At 30.0% G+C, this 20741-nt stretch overlaps 1 long non-coding RNA gene across 2 annotated transcripts; it reads left to right on the top strand.

The window, feature by feature from the left end:
• Window positions 1-16625: 16625 nt before the first annotated feature.
• Window positions 16626-19092, top strand: LOC120080879 (uncharacterized). Of its 2 annotated transcripts, XR_016530555.1 has the most exons (3): window positions 16628-16691; window positions 16890-17051; window positions 17134-19092. It is a non-coding gene; the product is annotated as an uncharacterized LOC120080879 (long non-coding RNA). The 2 variants fall into 2 exon arrangements; XR_005482674.2 differs by having other exon boundaries at window positions 16626-16691; window positions 16890-19092.
• The last annotated feature ends 1649 nt before the right edge of the window (window positions 19093-20741 follow it).

Below are 20741 nucleotides of genomic sequence, written 5' to 3'. Positions count from 1 at the left end.
TTACCCTTGAAGAACGTTTCTTCTCATTCCCTCGATCTAACAGCATGATCGTTCACCAACACGAATGTCACGCCTCAGCAATCTCCTCGAACAAAATCAAATAACACTTGACCCTCGAACAGTAAGCAGATACCACCAGAAAATTACCTTGGTATTCTCGGTGTGAGAATCCAGGAGTTGTAGGCTCTGTATGGTATTGGTAAAGGAAATGAGGAATTGATAGATCGTATAGACGATCAGGTAAGTGGGAGATGACTAAAGTCTATCATATAGACTGAGTACTCGATTGTTTAGTAAACAAATGTCTACCGTATAGTAAACTTGTTGCACGATCGTTTATGCTCTCAAGCTATCGTTTATGCTCTCATGCTATCGTATAGCTTTTACTTTTGTGTGTCTGATTCTCAATCGCTTAATGATCGCATAGTGAAAAAATAAAAACGATTTTCATTTTATCCATCAGCTATCATAACTTATCATAACTTCCCACTAAGTTGGTTATTGGGAGGAAAAACCAAAATCAATTGTCCCATAATTGATTTAATTACAAATAAATAATATATTCATAACCTATAGTTTTAATATCACATCTCATGCAATATATAAACCATAGTTCTTTTTCTCCTTTATAGCATTTAATAATAATTCCTCCAATTAATATATCTAATACATTACGTCAATTATATTTCATATAATTAATGCAATTTAATTATATCATATATAATCAAATTTCCTCTTGTTAATTTGAACACTTCAAACTAACCCAAAAACTGATTATTAACATGAATCCATTGAACAGGACCTATAGCTTGAAGCTCCAATGGTACATGAAGAACTGTCTAAACTAGAATCATGATATCTACCATTCGTTAATTGTCGGGCATTTCCCTAAAGACCAACAGCTACACTGATTACGCTATAAATATATTTGTGTCCATTGGATATAACCAATCAACAGTACGATGATCTTTCACAAATCGCTCGTATGTACAGCTAGGCCAATTTACCGTTTTCCCCTTTAATTACATCTAACTTCTTAAGTACCACTAATTCCTCTAATGAACAATACTTCAAGTCCTACTATAAGTAAACCCTTCTCGAGCCAAGAGAAGATGTGGCGCCACATTGTTCAAGCCCTGGAATCAGCTTTTAAGGGAGCAATTTATCTACTTACCTCTGAATCGAGGAAGAAGTGAATTTCGTCTTGTATAGCTGAGTTCCCAGCTACTTAATCAGACGAATCCCCAATGTGGTAGGTTTGAGTCGGTGATCTGGCCACTCGCACCCATGCAAATTGAAGGACCGTCCTCATAGACAGGAGTTCCAACTCACATAGGATTAAGGTCATGTTATCTATGGTCATCCTAGTGAAATGAAAGTTTCTGTTATAAACAATGTTATATAACGAGACTAAACATTTTGTGGTTCGGTCTTATACATGAATGGTCAGGATCAGACCATTTGTAGCACTTTACAACACTTGTAACATCTATAAAACGGGCCACACTCGTAGTGTTATCAGGATAAGGTTTCCCTCCTTTATCCATATACTACAGACTATTTAAGTTATCACTTAAAGCATGATCCACTTGTATGTCATCACATACATGCTTAAGTAACAATGATAACCAGGGATCTTAGTTTATTGGTTTGTACTTAATGCAACTAAAATATCTCATATTTCAAAGACAGTAATGAATAAAATATCGCATATTATTACATCACAAAATGTTTTTTCATACAGGTGTTTACAAACTATAGAACCCAACAAGATTAGAGCATCAACCCCAACAAAAAGGACATCTAATTTGCTAAATTCCTAATTTTTTTAAAGTTAAAAAAGTTGTTCTTCAACAAGCTGAAAAAACCAGAAAACCTTTCCTCCAATTTTCCTAAGTTCAAGTTTGTTTTAAGTCCCACAACACAATCTAAGGCTCCTAGAGAATAGTAGGAAAGCTCTAATGGTGGTCCACGGCTTGAATTGGAGAAGATTGCAGCTGTATTTCGTTGAAGAAGAAGATTTTCAAAGGTATGTAATGAAACCCTCTTGATACCCCATGAACATGCTTAATTTGATGTCAAAATTGAGGAATTAGAATGCTTAATAATCCTGTTTTCTTCCGCTGCATATTTTTTAAAACCAACAGTGGAGACATACAGGTGGATCATGTTTAAGTGATTACCTAAAAGATCTGTAGTATATGGATAAGATTGGGTGTCTTATCCTGGTAACACTATTAATACGACCCGCTTTTGTAGTTGTTACAATTGTTGTAAAGTGCTATAAATGATCTGATCCTGATCCTTCTTGTTGAGACATGTGAGCTGGGGTATCTTATACAAAAGATTTTGTATAAAGATCGGACCATGAAATATTAAGTTTTTTTTTATAATGTTGTTGCTAGAAAAGACTTACATTTTACTACGATGACCACAGGTGACTTAATTTTAATCCTAAGTGAGTTGTAAACTCCTACTTATGAGAGCGATCTTTTAATTTATATGGGTGAGAGTGGCCAGATTTGCTGACTCAATAAGCCTACCATTGTGGGGTTCGTCTGATTGGGGAGCTGGGAACATAACTACATAAGAAAGAGTTCACTAATTCCTTATAATTAAGGTAAGAAGATAAATTGCTCTAATAAGGGCTGATTCTGTGGTTTGAACAATGAGGTGTCTTACCCTCTCCTGGCCCGAAAAAGGGTTTGGTCATAGTTGGACTATGACTAATTGTTCATTAGAGGGATCAGTAGTATTTAAGGAGTTAAATGTAACTACAAGGGTAAAATGGTAATTTGACCCAACTGTACTTAGGAGCGATTTATGAAGAGTTAACACACTATTGATTGGTTATATCCAATGAATACAAAAATATGTCTATAGTGTAAAGAGTTCAGTTGTCGGTCTTTAGTGGGGTGATAGGCAGTTAATGAATGTTGATTAATTTGATTAAAAGAGTTTAATTAATTAATTTCGTATCATTGGAGCTTTAATCTATAGGTCCATAAGGTCCTCTCGTTAGCTCAATAAGAACTTATGGGAATCAAATGATTTTGGTGTGATATGAATTGTCCAAATTAATTAAAGGGAATTAATTGTATAAGATACAGTTAAATAGTGTATATTCATGCATTATATAATATAATGTATGTTGATACATTTTTATGAGAGAAATAAATATTTGAATATGATTCAATATTAATTATATGAATATGATTCATATAAAAATTATATGTTAAAATTTAATGTGAATATGATTCATATTAAATTTAAACATAATTTTATGAGAGAAATAAATATTTGAATATGATTCAAATATTATTATATGAATATGATTCATATAAAAACTATATAATTTAATATGATTATGATTCATATTATATAGTTTTATGAGAGAAATAAATGTTTAAATATGATTCAAATATTAATTATATGATTATGATTTATATAGGAACTATATGCTAAAATTAATATGAACATGATTCATATTAAATTTATATATTTTATTTAGAGGTGTTATAATTTGAATATGATTCAATTATTATTTATATGAATGTGATTCATATAAAAACTACAGGTTAAAATTAAAATGAATTTGATTCATATTATTAATACCTTAGGTTATCTGAGAGAACAATAAACTAAAGTTTATGTTATATGTGATATAATATTAACTATAGGTTATATGTTATATGCGATATAACATATAGTTTAAATATATATTAAAGTGGTTAATATATATATATATTAAATTCAAATTTAGAATTTGAATTTAATTATTTCAAATTTAATAAATGGGAGGGAGTTACAACTCTCTCGCCCCTTAATCTCTCAGTCTCTCACATAACAAATAAGGAGAGAGAAAGTTCTCTTCCTCTCATTCTTTCTCTGATTCTTCTCCTACTGTCTATGTTGTTTACAAAGAACTTTTTTTCTCTCAATTATTTTCTCCTTCCCTCCTGCCAAACTTATGTACAAGCCCAGCTCTGCACGGTTTTCGTCCCTGAGAATAACGGAGAAGATCCCATGGTGTTTATGGGATTGAGAGAAGACTACACGAACTGGAAAGGAATGCAAAGAATTGGTTTTCAAATGGTAAGTGATTTCTTAATCCCTTTCTCTCTAATTTACACTGTAGAAAGAATGCTTAGTTTTATGTTTTTCCATGGTTTCTATCACTCTGAATTTTCTGTGTTTTGTAAAACAAAATTTAGAGATTAATGCGTCCAATTGTTTCCGCTGCGGGGAATTCTAATCCCTTCAAGTTTGATAACAATTTGTCATCCCAAAAACGATGCCAACTATTGATACCAAAATCTAGATAGGAGAAAACAATGATTTATGAACGCACCTGACCTTAATGTGATAGCAACAGTAAATTTGTATTTCAGGCAAGACATGACTTGTAAAACAAGGAAAATTTGAGCATCAATGTGTTACTTGCCACAATCCTTTTGATGCTTTAAATCAGTAAGAGGATTTTGATTATAGCAAGATGTTTTAGGAATGAGAATGAATATATTTCTTCTGAAGTCATAATGATGTATGTATAGAGAATTCCTTACCTAACACATCTAGATCAGTGTTTCAGAGTTAGACTAGACTTATCTTTGAACCAAATTAGTTGGGGCATGCATTTGGCGTGCTTCATTTATCAAATGGAGTAGGTTAGTCTTGGCTAAGGCCGAGCAGGTCATTTAAACATTGGGTAAGTCGCTACTGCAAATACTGTATTATTTGACGATTTTTCGCAGTCAAGTATTAGTGTTACATGACATTTTAAAAACATTAAGTAATCCAGTGTCAAGAATAAGAGAAAATTTTTTACTGCCTAAAAGCATCAAGTTGTGATTTATTTGATACGCTATAACTATCAAGTATATGAGATCTCTTGACTTATTTTAAGTGTCAAGTATCTAAATGCTTGACATTTATTATGGATCAAGGTTTTCATAACCTGACAGTTTTTACTTGTCAAATATAATTTCTTCTTAACATCCAAAAACTAACAACTTAACGAATTCTTGATACGTTTTGCTTGTCAATTTTGTATTTATTTTTTTTTTAAAAAAAAATTGTACTATTAGACATTACCTATATAATTGTTCATGTTTTGAGGTTCAACATTCACATTGATATATATAAGACAAACAATATTCATCAACCAAATAAACGACATTTTCAATCTTGTCAACCATATAAACAAATAATATATTCACAATTTTATGTCAACAGCAAAGAAAACTAAATTCTCACCAGTTTAACAACAAAGAAAATCAAGTTATTCTCCACCATATGAAATTTGATGAATGATGTTTACAAAGAGTAATATTCAAACACTACCATAAACCAAATCTAGAAAAAAATATTAAAACTAGTATCGACAGTCTTCGATTACCCTATCAAGTTGGTCATGGATTTGCCAAAGTGAATCACCTATTCAACGACATCTAACACCTTCCAACCATTCGTCCAAACAACAAGGCAAATCCAGTGATCCTCAAATCATCCGACGACTCCAAAACCAAGCATCAGATATCCAATTTGTACGATTTGAAGTGAAATCATAAGGATTAAGAAGAAGACTTGATATACTACTTTAAGTTACTTTAACTTTGTATCTAGTGTTTGGTTCTATAGTTGGTTGGTTGATTTTGTGAGAACCTTTCTGAAAAAGCTTCAAATCTTGTTGCTTGATGTCCAAAAATACTAGAAATGGAAGTTACCAACTAATTAATCAACAATTAATCTCTATGAATTGATCGATCTAAGCCCCATGTCAGCCAAAAGCAGTAGCTATATGCCTCATGTTCGGCATAAACAACAGCTAAAATGAAAGAGAAAAACTTAGAAAAATTGTTTCAATTAACCAACGATAACCTTAACTAATAAATCACTCATCAAGCCACCTTAACCAATATCACATTTAGATACTAGACTAACCAAAGCATTGTTCCAATAACAAAACAAAAACAAAAAAATTTAATGAAAAATTTCAGATTCACATAATAATCACCAACGAGACCAAGCAAAATTTCAAGTGAGACCATGAACAATTTCCAAATCCCATTCAAATTTGAGCTATGCGGCTTGTCCCTCTTCAAATCAGCAAGAGTTTTTTTTTTATTAAAACCAAACATCCAGCTATTGGCATCACCATCTCTCACAACCCTTTCCTCTTCCTCCTTCTTCCTCTTCTTCCTCTCAGTTTTGCAGCAACCCCCTTCACTTATTTCCTTTTTTCTATTGTTTCCTTCACTAAGAAGCCAAAAAAGAAGCCAAGATGGACTTCATATACATTATATGTATAAAAACATTTCATTCTCCAATGGCCTCCAAGCAACAAACTGAAATGATCAATTTGTCTCACAAAATTCACAAGTTGTACTTATGATGGAGATAGAAAAATTCTAACTATGAGAAGTCATAAATTCGTTATTAGATGCAATAAAAATCTAGATACATGGAACATTCATCATAGATCAGTCTCATTCATCATTTAATTTTCCGACCAAGCACTACTATATTTTAGTTGAAGAGTAACCTACTTTGTTAATAAACAAGGAAACAAACAAAATCTACCCAAGAAAAGTACTCGAATCAACCTGAAATATTAATCCACAAATTAAAACTTAGTCATATCAATTCTAAAACTTAATTTAAGGCTACTAACTTGTTCCTATCCAACGTTGTCTTGAAAACAGTAGTCTGACATGTTTAAACCTAAACATAAAAAATGAAACTTTTTAGGATAACATGCTTATAGAACTTATCCCCCATCCAATTTTTTAAAATTTTCATCTCTACAATTGTATATTATTCATTGTGGGTCATAGAATTTTTTTTTTAAAAAAAAAAATTAATCTCAAATGAATAATAACAAGCCTAGAAGTTTACCAATAATCTTAATAGAAGTGCGTATCTGTCTAGCCCTACTGAAGAAACTCTAACTAAGATTTCACACCTAAACTCATTAGGGAAAAGGAAAGAAAGAATTAGAGAGGAAAATTGCAATAGATCATTAATTTCAATTGAAACTTTCGAACAAAATGATCCAAGCCATCCTCAAAACTCAAATGAAAACCTATAGAACAAAAAACCAACAACAAAATATGAATCAACGAAGATTCATATTAGTTGGTACTCGATTTCATCGACCACAACTTCTTCACAAGAGAAGAATCAACATTCAAAAGAATCCCTCAAATAATTTCTGCTCAAAAAGTGAAAATGAATTTCAAGACTCAAGAACCAACAATTTTATCAAGTAGGATTAGACATTCATGTCTCAATTCTCAAGACATTACAAATTGACTAGTGAAACAATCTATCAATTTGGAAACAATCAATCTCTCCCTCGTTTGATTTTCCTTTTCTTTTAGGTTTATCTCTCTCAAGTCAGTGATGAATATAAGCGCAATTGAAATTCCTTGAGAGTAAACACGTATCTCTCTTTTCAAACAGAATTGGAAACAACATTTTCAAACAAAATATTATCATTGAAAATGGTAGCATAATGGACAAAATCTACCCCTAACAAGGTGAAATTGAAAAGAAAAAAATATATTCAAATTTAAGTTCAAAATAAACCATATCACAACAACTTAGAGTATTTAATTTCTATTGATATTTCATCATATCTACAATAATTTCATAAAAATTTTCATAAACATCGACATTTTAAACTTTGATTCCAAACAATTATATGCAAGTTTTCTTTAACGAAGAAACTAGTTTTTGGAGAAAGTAATTGGAATCCGACAAACCTCTGCATCATATACTCACTAAACAACGACAATGACTAGGAGTGAGAAAAGGGGGCATTTATCATATCAATGCGGTTAATATTATAGTTACGTGGCTGTTAGGTTGTTGTACAATTTTATTTATTTATTTATTCTTTTTGGCTTTTAATTTGTGAACATACAATCACTTTAATCGATACGTACGTGTAATGCTCAGCTCCTTGGATTGAATTATTATTTTATCCAATCTTACAAGTTATAGCCTTGTTAGGTTAGTACATTATGAGGTTTTATGTCTGCATTTTTCTACCCCACATATGTTTTTCAATTTCCTTTTTTTTTATTGTATAATGTTTAGTTTTAATTTTATTTTATTTTTGTTTGGAGAGAAAATACGGGGTGTTTGTGTTGAAGACGGTAGGACCCTCAGAACGACGAACAGTAAACGGTCAAGATACGGCAATCAAGCAAAAAGCAAAACCTGCAAATACAGAAACTCTTTATAAGCTGAGTTGCGGAGCTCGCTCTCTTTAAGACGTTTCGCAACTCTGTCCAGTGTGCAAACAGATCTGAAAAGTGTCACGTCGTCCCCAGGATAAAACAACCAAATGAAATCCGATCGAAAATGTATCGTTACCGACTGGAACACACACCCTTTCTAAACCCACAGCTCGGAAAACTAAAATGGAAGAGAAGAGGAAACGAAATGAAGTGAAAAATGAATTGTTCTTTCGAACTGCTGAAGGCCACGCGGACGAAAGCGAGACCTTCCGCGAACGGAACAGACGAAGCGCAAACGGGAGGACTCTTTCCTTTTTTCGATTAAAAGAAAAAAAATAATAAATGTGAGAGTTTCTGAACCTAACTTAGATGGCCAAACAGGACGCAAACAATCAGCAGAAATAAAACGAAAGCAGTAAAAAACACCAAGATATATAGTGGTTCGACCAGTTTGGTCTACATCCACTTTGAGAACCAGCTTGAATTAATTTATTAATGAGCAATAAAGGAATTTTAAAAATTACAGATAATCAACGAAATCACCAATCTGTAATTTTAAGTATCAACTGATACCGAGAGATCCGCACACAACGTCGCCTCTGTCTACTGAGAACAACCCACTGCAAAATAGCCCAAAACAGTGTGCTACCCGCCTCTGATCGGCGAACCACGCGCAGACCCGCGCCTCTCTCTCACTGCCGACAACCGCTATCGGACGCAGCCACCACGGCGAACCACTGAACCGTCAGATTCAAGCCCACGCTATTACTCAGATCGGCAAAGTCCGACCAAGCTCAAACCGGCCGCTGCTCTTCCACACAAGAACCGGTCGTGGCTCTTCCACGAAGCCGACACCCAAGTCCAGCCGAGCGGCTCTTCGACCGATGGCCTCCGTCTTTGTTCCAATCGGCTGCGGCAGCTTCAACACCAGGCGGCTCCCTACTCCCTTGCGGCTTCTACCGTTTTTTCTTGGCCAAAAGGAGACCCACGAAAAAAATGCCCTAATTTTGGAGAAGATGGGGATAATTACAAGTTTTCCACTGCTCAATAATTACAATAATGCCATTGGACCTTTAAATTTCCAAAAACCCAATAAAAAACCACTTAAAAAACTTGTTATTTTCTACAAATCTCCTTCATAACAAGAATATTTAAGTGCCAAGCTGATTCTCCAATCTTCCTATCATCCAGATTTAATATTCAGCCCATCTAATAAGTATTTGAACCTATAGGCTGGAAAAACCTTAGTTAACATATCTGACAAATTTTCAACTGTATAAACCTTGACCAGTTCAACATCTTTCTAGGCCACAACTTCTCTAATAAAATAAAATTTGACATCGATATGCTTAAACCGTTCGTGATGAGATAGATTCTTCGCAAGATGAATAGGACTCTGGCTATCACAACGGACGATAGGAATGAACTCCTGCGACAACAACTCACCAACTATTCTTTTCAACCACACTGCCTCTTTCACAGCTTCACCCATGAAATATACTCTGACTCAGTAGTAGACAAGGCAACAACTGACTGTAGAGCAACCTTCAAACTGACCACATTACCAAACAAACGAAAAATGTGACCTGATAGAGACCTTCTTTTGTCAAGGTCTGCAGCATAATCTGCATCTGTGAAGCCTTCCAACAGTGCTGATTTATCACAATCCTGCTAAAACACAATGATATACTGGCACTACCTTTCAAATATCGAAGCACCCATTTAACTGAATTCCAATGCTCCTTCCCAGGATTTGACATAAACCTACTTATCATACTCATAGCATATCCTAAGTCAGGCCTAGTACAAATCATCAAAGCCATGCTCCTGAATTAACCATGCACGTTAGAATCCTCAGTGTCGAACAAAGATGGAGCCATGCTCGGTAGAATCCTCGGTGTCGAACAAAGATGGAGCCTTGGAAGTAGTCATGGTGTGATCTATGGTTGAACTCTATTGGATAGGTTGTATGCTCGAGTGAAAAGGAGTTAGCCTAGATATGAGTTAGACGGATGGATGACTGGAGGCTCGATGGTCCTTTGTTCGAGGGGAGGATTGTTGGGAATGCCACTAAAGTGTAGAGCCTTGGAAGTAGTCATGGTGTGATCCGTGGTTGAACTCTATGCCTAAATATGAGTTAGACGGATGGATGACTGGAGGCTTGATGGTCCTTTGTTCGAGGGGAGGATTGTTGGGAATGCGACCAAAGTCCCACATTAGTTAGATAAGAGGAGGATCATGGGTATATAAGTAAGAATGACTATCTCCATTGGTATGAGGCCTTTTGGGGTGAAACCAAAAGCAAAGCCATGAGGGTTTATGCCCAAAGTGGACAATATCATACCATTGTGGAGATAGTTTGAGGGTCGTTGTCCCTATCAACTATTTTCTACTCGTCATCTCTTTTTTTTTTTTTTACTATAGTGTTTACTATTCCCTACCCATACTAAATAATTTATGCGTTAAACACAAACTATTATAATTCAAACTAAAATAATCTACACTTTAAACACAGATTATTACAACTTATAGACTATTATAGTCCATCAACTATAACAACTGACTATGATAAACTAGTTCAGTGCCCCCGTCACCCTTAAAGGTTTATTGGCAGTGACGAATATAGAATTTTATATGTTAACAATAAAGATGTCTTTGGTTTGAATCCCATGTTCTATTATATTAAAAAGAAACATGTAGTGTCGGTAAGACCATTAAAGTAAGATATCAACTTGGTGACAAAAAAAAAATATTACTTTATATATACATAAATTTAAATTAAGAATAGAATAATGTAATTGACATATTAAAACAAACATTAAAAAAAATGAAAATTAAAATAGGCATTAAAGTTTTTTTTTTTACCATTGACCAAAATTTTATAGTTTTTTTTTTAACTATTTATATTCGGTATCAAAAACTTGTTTATACTTTTTTTTAACTTGTTTATACTTTTTATTTTAGGTTAAAATATCATTTTTCATTTTTAATCTTTCTAGACTTATTTTATTTTAGCCTACATATTTTCAAATATTTAAATATAAATCTTAAAATTTTAATATTTTAAAATTAGTCTCAATTGTTAGACTAAGGTTAACTTTTCCAACTAAATTTAATCTCTATTACCTTTCACTTTATAAATTTTAAAAGCATATTAATATGGAATCTTTTCTTGAGTAAAGGTAAACTTGATTATTATTGTTTATCTAGTTCTATGAGAAAAAAAAAGGTATCTTCCCATTATAATGAGAAAAAAATTCAAAAAAATTTATTTAAAATATCATAACTAAATTTAAATTTGTGAAATCTTTCTTAGAAAAACAAAAAAAGAAACTTGAATTTCTGAAAATATATACCTTCAAATAGAATGAGTTCCAAGCGTACAAATATCAAAATTATGTTTTATCTTTCAGTTATCTCATAAATAAATTTAAATTTATGAAATGAATAAAAATCTTATTTATTAAAGTAAGGTAATCGGGATTAAAGATTTAAGTATAAATATAAGAATCTATTTTTTAGTACTAAGAACCTAAATTAATTGATTTTTTTAGTATACAAGAGGAGTGGGGAATTTAAACCATATATACATTGCCACATTGGTCCGACCTTAATATATAATTTATGCTAATATTGAGTTAAGGTATACTTTTTTTTTCAAAATATATGTTTATTCTTTAAAATTAAATCTCAACATCATATTATCAAAATAAAGCTTGAAGATGATGATATCTGAAAAAAGGAGAGGAAAAAAAAGCTTGAGGATGATAGGACTCGAATAAAGGACTAAGTGGTGGGGCAATAATCCTAGACAAAGGACAACATCAACTGACGATTATATTATCATTAAAGTTAAGGCAGCATGTGCCCTCGATCCTTATTGTATCCCTCTTTCTTTGTTCGTAGACAATTTGAAAATATAAATTTAAAAGATAAGAGATTCAGTGAAAACAATGTTATATTTCACATGTTTCTAATACATGTTTGACAACAAATATATAAATTAAGCTCTATGGTAAACGTTTTTTTAAAAAATGTATTTGATAATATATTTAATAAACGGTAAAACTAACTATATATATTCTACTTTTATTAATTATTTATGAACTTTTTAATATTAAAAAAATTGTACAATTATTATTTTGTAATATAATACAATTTATAATATATTATATAATACATATTTTAGTTCAACAAAAATAATTGACTATATACTTGAAATACAATATTTGTTAGTGTTTTTATCTTTTCTAAATATAATTTTGTATTTTAAATTATAAATTTCAAAATTTGAATGCACCAAAAATTAAAGAGTTAATGTTGTTTTCAGAATTTGTAATATTTGGATCACATAATCCAAAAACGATATTTGAAAAGATAATTTAGACCATTTATCAAATCCATATTTATCAAACTTAGTGAATCTGAAAACATAAAATAAAATCTAAATTGTCTATCAAATAGGCATTAAAAGATCGTTTGCTAACTATACGTTTTTGTTGGATTTTAGTTTTTATAATTAAGCCTGTAAACCCTATTTTTATTATTAATTTCTTTGTTTCGTTGTTTATCTGGTAAGAGTATTTTCAAACTTAAAAAAATAAATTAAGTAAGAAAATAATTAGATGTTTATACAAGATTGATTAAAAAAAACGTACTTGTTTACTTTTAATATTTAGAATGGTAAGAAATCAAATGTGTATACTATATTGATAAAAAAAAAACAAAAAAAAAATGATTAAAAACTTGTGAAAAAACAAACAAAATTTTTTAAAAACGAAAAATGATTATCAAAACTGTTGATCATGATCCATTTTACTCTCTCTTTCTTTCTTTTTCTTCTTTTTTTTTCCATGTCAAGGAAGAAATTATTATGTTTTTCTTAATATTTGACAAAATTTAGTGAAGTTCTACAATTTTTCCTATTCATGCTATACTTTTTGTTTTCTCTTCATGTGTAGCATTGGGTTCACATCTAGTAAACTAGTTCCTAACTCCTATAATGCATGCAAAATTTATAGTTTTATTTTAATACATATAAAAAAAGTTTTTAAAAATTCTAATAATAAAATAATCTTTTATATTATTCGATGCAAATAATTGTGACTATTTGAAGAGAAAAACAAAATAGAAATTTGAGAAATTATAAAGGGCAAATGATGTGACTATATTTCTGATCGAACATATATCTCCATCATTAGATTGTGACATGTGTTTCACATCTACTGTCTATACCACATACCTACACGAAAAAAATATAGTACTACTTTCTTGTGTAGCCACTTTGATTAGAATATTTGTAATGGAACAAAGGACTTTGTTATCCGTTCTAACATATATCTATCGTTAGACCATGACATTTCATATCTATGGTTGTAATAAAACAAAGGACGTAACTTTTTATTCCAACATGATCTCCATCATTACATTGTGTGTTTCATGTTTGTGGTTATGACTATCCATTCAAAAGCATATATCACTTTATGTTGTAACCACTTCGACTTAAATAGGTGTGTTAGAGAAAAGAACGTGACTGTTCATTAAAAAACATCTCTAACTTTAGATCGTGATGTGTTCATATGTATATATTACAAAAAAGAAAATGTTCAGGAGAAGTAAACTCTAATTGCTCTTGTTCTGCTCATATACTATTTGAATCATTTCATATCTTTGAGAAATATCAGAACGTATATTGAAAGATATATCACTTCATCGTATAATGACTATGGTTCGAAATAGTTTCGACGAATGACAAAACGAGAATTTATAAAAATGTTAATGACAAATGTATTCTTCTCAATAGTCCAATTTATATATGATATAGATTATTGATTGACTTAAATTTTATTTTATTTTTTTAATTTCTGATTATCTTAAACTTACTATTTTATCTTATTTTATTTTTATAATGTTAGGTAAACTTCTTTCTTATGTTAAACATTCAAACATTTTGCTTAATTCCATCCAACTCTTCTATCCCTTGTGACTAATTTGTTTGATTAATTGTTAATTAGAAATATAACATAAACATATCTTTTTTTTTTTTTACAGTTTAATCAACCACTACATGATCAAGTGATTAGAGCCATTTTATTAGCATGGGAAATATCAGGGCCTAAACATTTTTATTTTTTTTTATTTATTTTTTTTAATAATTGTCTAACGAAAAATTAACACAAATATTACGAGGGGTCTTTTTAAATATAAAAAAATATTTAAAAATATTTACACTTTATAGTAAAAAATTTCAAAAGTGCATACTACAACAAAACGTTTAGACTAAATTCAAAAATTTTACCATTTACCATCCTCAAAATAGACCCTATTTTAATTTAAATCCTATTTTATACAACAACCACTTCATTTACTAAAACTTCTAGAAAAAAATAAATAGGGAAATTTTAGAAGCTCTCAACTACCCCTCCATGCCTTGAACATTGGTGATAACTGATAAGGTATCTTAATTTGTCATCAGAAAATATAATAAAATATACAAATAAAAATAAATAAATGGAGAAAGATTAACATGCAATATTTTATTCATATCTATGATCTATATCACATCTATACATTAAAAGATATATATGTCACTTTATCTGTAATAATTTTCACTCTAAACGGTTGTGGCGAATGACAAATGAGAATTTATAAAAATTCCAAGGACAAAATAGAATGGCAAAGATTCTTCTCAATTGTCTAACTTATATATAGAGTAATCGTAATGAATAACATTTTTAAGGCTAATAATTAAGTGTATGACAACATTTTTAAATTAGGATTGCAAATATAGCTTAATCTATCATGAAAGACTCATTTCAACGATATACTTTATCGCTGATAGATTACGAGAGCTTATCTAAATTTTGTTATATCTGCAGATTCTTTTATATTGTGATATATTTGCTAATACTTTTGGTTTGATTATTATATTTGCAACAACTTGATTGATATGTATTCATTTTTTATTTCTAATTATATTTTTTAGAATAATTATTCATAATTATCTTAAATTTGGCTATTTTTATATTATTTTATCTTTATAATATTGTCCCGTGAACTTCCTTTCTTATGTTATTTATCCGTTCCTAAACATTCAAATATTTTGATTATATCCCTCAACTCTTTTATCCCTTGTGATTAATTTATTTGATTAATTGTTTAATAGAAATCTAAAATAAACATATACTTTTTTTTAATTTTAATTAACAACTACATGAACAAATGTTTATAAACATTTTATTAGCATGAAAAATAAGGGCCTAAACATATATTTGCAAATACTAAAATATTGTTCACAATGTAATATTAATTTAAGTAAAATATCAAACTATTTACAGAAATAACAATCACGAATAGATACTGATAGACTTTTATCAACCTTTCTTAGCCTCTATCAAAGAAGATTAAAATGTTGTTATTTTATGTAATTAGTTTCCCTTATTTTTCTATTTCTGAAAATCCCCCATTTAAGTACATATGACAACGAAACGTTTTGACTAAGGCCACGTTTACAGAGTTGAAAGATAATCCATCAATGATAATATAAAAAGTGGACCCCAATTAATTATTTTGTTGTTGTTTACATGTCTTCTGTAATCGTAATGAGTTGTGGGACCGCATCGAAATCTGGAATTAAATCATGCAATCTAATTGAGGAATAATGAGCGTTTAATCTGATTGTGGTTGAAAATTACATGAGACCCACTGTCTTTACCATCACCATTACCGTTATCGTTACAGACATTGTTACTACAATATATGAAAATATGAATATGTCTCATTTATTATTATCTTTAACGTTATCGTTAGGGTCAAGTAGTAATGGTAATGACAACCGTAACAATAAAATATGATAGATTCATAATTCTAGGTAAACACGATCAAAAGCAATCCAATTACATTCGTTATTCAACCTCATTGAATTGATAAAATTCCATTTCGATTACACCAATTTTTATTATGATTTGATAAATGTGACCTAAATTTAGAAACTTTAGGGTTTATCTTCAAAATAGATGAGTATCATTTAAACCCTATTTTACACAACCACCACTTCATTTATTAAAACTTCTACAACAAAAATAAGTAGGAAAAGTTTAGAAACTCTCAACTACCCCTCCATGCTGTAACATTGGTGGTAGCTGATAAGGTATCTGTATTTGCCATCAGAAAAAAAATAATAATAAAATAAACAAATTAAAAAAAAAAAAAATGGGGAAAGATTAACATGTGATGTCCTACTCTAGTAACTTTACCTATCCAATAAAAAGTTTTCACACGTGCCACACGTATCACACGTGTATGTGTCAAGGTTCACATGCTTACACTGTAGTTCCTTTTTTGTTTCTATAAATTGATGGGAAACTCTCACAATAACACATAACTTAAGAGGCAAAAAATGGGAAAGAAGAAAAAACTGAGAGGAAGAGCTCCAAAATGGTTTAGGTATATTTTCCTTTTTTTTTTTTTTAATTTTCTAATTTCTCATTTCTTTAATATGATTATTATTCTCACTCATAAGCTATGAATTTAAGGAAGTTTTGAGATCTTAATATTTTCTAGAATTTAAGATGGAAATTATTATTATTATTATTTTTTTTTTTTGCTGTTTTAAGTAATTTATTTTTTTAATTTATTTTTCAGATGGGGTTTCTTTATTGGAAAATAAAGAAATAAATAAATAAAAGGAGGATGAATTCGATGCGATGCTTGTCAAGTAAAGAGCCCTCTGCTGTAAATCATAACCTTTTGCTCTCGTTGTCTGTTCGACCTTGAACTTATTTTCTCAAAATATATAATTTTATTGTGAGTATTTTTTTTTATAAATAAAATAATAATAATAATAATAAAATAAAACCCTTAATTTTTTTTATGGATTCATTGGTAGGTAGCAGCAAAAGGTCTGCACTTTTTGGTAGGTAAGGGCAAATGCCTTTGGCCCCCTCAAGAAAAGAAGGTGAAAAATATTTTTATTTTTATTTTTATTTTTATTTTTGAAAAAAATAAAAACAATATTATTTTAAAAACTTTTATTTAACCAAAGGGAAAAAAATGTCAGTTTTTAATGACCTTTTGATGCATTCTATGATACAAAAGTTCCTAGTTTAGATAGTCAAAGAAATTTTGTGATTTTCTATGTCGGGTGTCCTCTATTCTTAGCAAGGATTTTGATTGGCTTTTCTTTATAGCTAACGATTTTTCTTAAAAAAAAACATAGATCGACTGAAAATATACAATAAAAAAGTCTCGTGGTGATAAGTATTCAAATTAAATATTGTTTTTTCCTAATAAATTTGTAGGATGGTTTTATATTATTAGAAGGGAATACATCCAATGAGATTTGAATCTATATAATATTAGGTTTCTTTTTTTATCATTTAATTATGAATTATATTGTTTTTATTTTTGTCTTTTTTTTTAAAAAAAAACTTTACAAGTTAATTCTATCGATTTTTTTATCTACGGAAGTGAACTATATTAAAAAGGAAAATATTTTTTTATAACAACACTATTGTTTAATTTACTGATGTGGAGACAAGGTTTCTATTTCTTTATTTATTCAGGTTATAAATCTGGGGCAGAAATAAGAAATAATGTTTGAAAAATATTAAATTTTTTTTATTATAACTGGAATCCGTTTGACAACTATTTAATCCCGTGTTTTAAGTTTTTGAAAAATACTTAAAACTTACAAATCAATATTTTCCACCTAACTTTCTTTATCGTGTTATTTAAATCACTAAAAATATTTTCGAAACTTAAGTAAAAAATTTGAAAATTAAATAAAAAAATGTTTGAAAAATATTTTTTTAAAGTTGGGCTAACAATGCAAATGTTTATTAAGAAATTTGGAAAACCATGGTAAGGAATTGTGGAAAATAAAAAAATGAAATTATTAAAAAAAACAAACAAAAGATGTGCTTTCCAATATTGAATGAAAAATTAATAACGACTATTGAGGTCATTCTTTTTTATTATTATTATTTTAAAATTCTTTTCATGTAATATATACCAGTGCTAAAATAAAAACATTTAAAAGTTTATAGTGACAGTTGACGTAGTTGACGTATACAGTTAAGTTGAGTTGAGGAAGTATATACTTAAAAAAAGTCGAAAATCAAAGCAAAAATTTTTAAAATATGTTTCTTTTTATATATATATATTTTTTTTTGAGAAAAATCATTTAAATGTCGTTGAAAATATTTTCAAATATAACAAAATATTATAGTTTATCAGTGATAGACACTGATAGACATCTATCAGTATCTATTAATATCGATCAATGATAGTAGTGTATCATTGTCTATCAATGATAGACAGTGACATTTTGCTATATTTATAAATATTTTAATTATTTTTCTATATTTGAAAACAATTCTATTTTTAGCTGTTGTTTGGACAAATTTAAATATGAGGTCGAAGAGACAACGAACACAAGGGTTTAGCAGAAGACTGTTTATTTGACAAAGGATTTGCATGGAATTCAATGCCTCCCATTTAGTTGAGGGAGATTTTACAAGTTCGTCCAAATCCATGAGAAATTATTGAAGCAAGTCATCAAAAAGGTGAACAGTAGTTTTACACTTTTTTCAGATATTTGAAAAAAAAGAAACTCTAAAAGTATTTCAAATTTTTTAGTGATTATTATTTATTAGAGGACATGAATTTTTTTTTAAGAAAGATATTGTAAAGTGTGGAGTGAGAGAATCGAACCTCAAACTACGAGGTTGATAATATAAACACTATGTCAGTTGAGCTACGCTTTTGTTGGCTAGAGAACATGAATTTTCTTAAAGATACATTGTTGGTTATTAAGAGCTCATTAAATGATGAAATTAGCTTACAACTCGAGAATTACACTTTTAAATTTGAAGAAGTTACATATAATATTTAGTACAATGTGACCATATACTTTTTATGCCAAATGTAAAAGATAGATATACAAGGGACTTACGAAAGTGTATTTATTTGACAAAGGATTTGTTCGAAAGTTAAAGTCTCCAATTGGTTCAAACTTCAAGACGGTTTGCAATTTCACTTTTTAATTAAGTAGATAGAGCATTGAATTCCTCTTATCTTAAAGATGAAAACGCATGCCAATAATTACTGAATCAAGCTCACTTTGACATCAATTCAAATCTTATCGAGAACTTATTATTTAAACATCATTTTTTAATATTTAACATAATGTAATGATCACTTTTGTAAATTTAAATGTATGGATAAAGTATTAAAAAAACTAATGTCTATCTTACAATAAGAGAGTGGTAATGGACAAACTTTTTGCCTAGTTGATCCTTTATTTAAAGTGGAAGTATACACTGTCATTAAGTAATATAAAATGGAAGAATTACGAGCTAGTATGGAACCTAAGGGAATGGGTTCACATGGCTTTGTTATGGATTTGAATGTAAATTGTATTTAGGCAAACAATCGAGAGGTAACCAATAAAGTAGGTATAAGACAGTAAATAAAATTGTAGTAAGAGATAATGTGAGAAATCAAATGAAGAGAGGAAGAGGATCCAAAGTATATAGTGTCTACGCACATGGAATTGCTTCCAATATGAGCCCATAATTCTGCCCAAAATAGGTATAAGACGATCTTGGATTGTGACTCTCTATGTGCTTGCAAATGGCAACTCTTTCAAGCATAGGGTGACGAGTCTCGTGTGCTTAGGATGCATTCACAACCTATTCTTACGATACTTTAGCGGCATAAATCTAAGTTTAACTATGTTTTGATCTCAATTCACGGATTGTAAGGAGGCTAAGCAAACCAACTTATATATCTTGTAATTGAATATTTCGGCATTAGGATTCAAGTTTCGATGACGACTAGGTCCGAAAGGACGATATTGAGGTTTGTTAGACACTTTGTTTATGGATTTTTGAGATTTTGATGGAATATTCATGGGTTTTTCCTGATTTTCTTGTTTTTTATTCTTTGCTTGAATCTATGTGCAATGTGTTTTCAATTAATGTGACAAATTAGTGGTCTAAAAGCATAGTTTGTACATGTATATTATGTATGCTGTGTTTATCCATAATTATCACGAATGCATGATTAATTTGAGTAGCAAATAGGTTGAATTATAGTAATGGCCCAACATTCATAACGAAAGATAACAACCCTTTTCAGCCTTCATTCGAACCTTGTTGACCAAATTTCGTCCAATTTTGGACCTGATAGATATTTTTGCAAAAAAAAAACCTAAAATTTGTCATTTTCGAACTTCATCTCAACCTTTTGGACCAAACTTCATCCCATTTTGGACCTTATGGACCTTTTGACAAATAAAAACCCAAAATTCATCCTTTTCGGACTTCATCTTGTCATTTTCAACCAAAGTTCGTTCATACAACTAGAAACCCCTATTAGGTCGATGAAACTAAAAGACAAAAAATAGGGTGTCATAAACCTTTCTCCACCAATCAAATAATATTTATATTTTACCGGGATCAAGAAGTTTGACTAATAGCATAAGTAGCAAGA

Source organism: Benincasa hispida, chromosome 7 (assembly GCF_027475165.1).
Source record: "Benincasa hispida cultivar pf3 chromosome 7, pf3_genome.v1.1, whole genome shotgun sequence".
In the NCBI taxonomy this organism is placed as follows: Eukaryota; Viridiplantae; Streptophyta; class Magnoliopsida; order Cucurbitales; family Cucurbitaceae; genus Benincasa; species Benincasa hispida.
The sequence above is the reverse complement of the archived record's forward strand: the minus strand, read 5'-3'. Positions and strand labels throughout refer to the sequence as shown.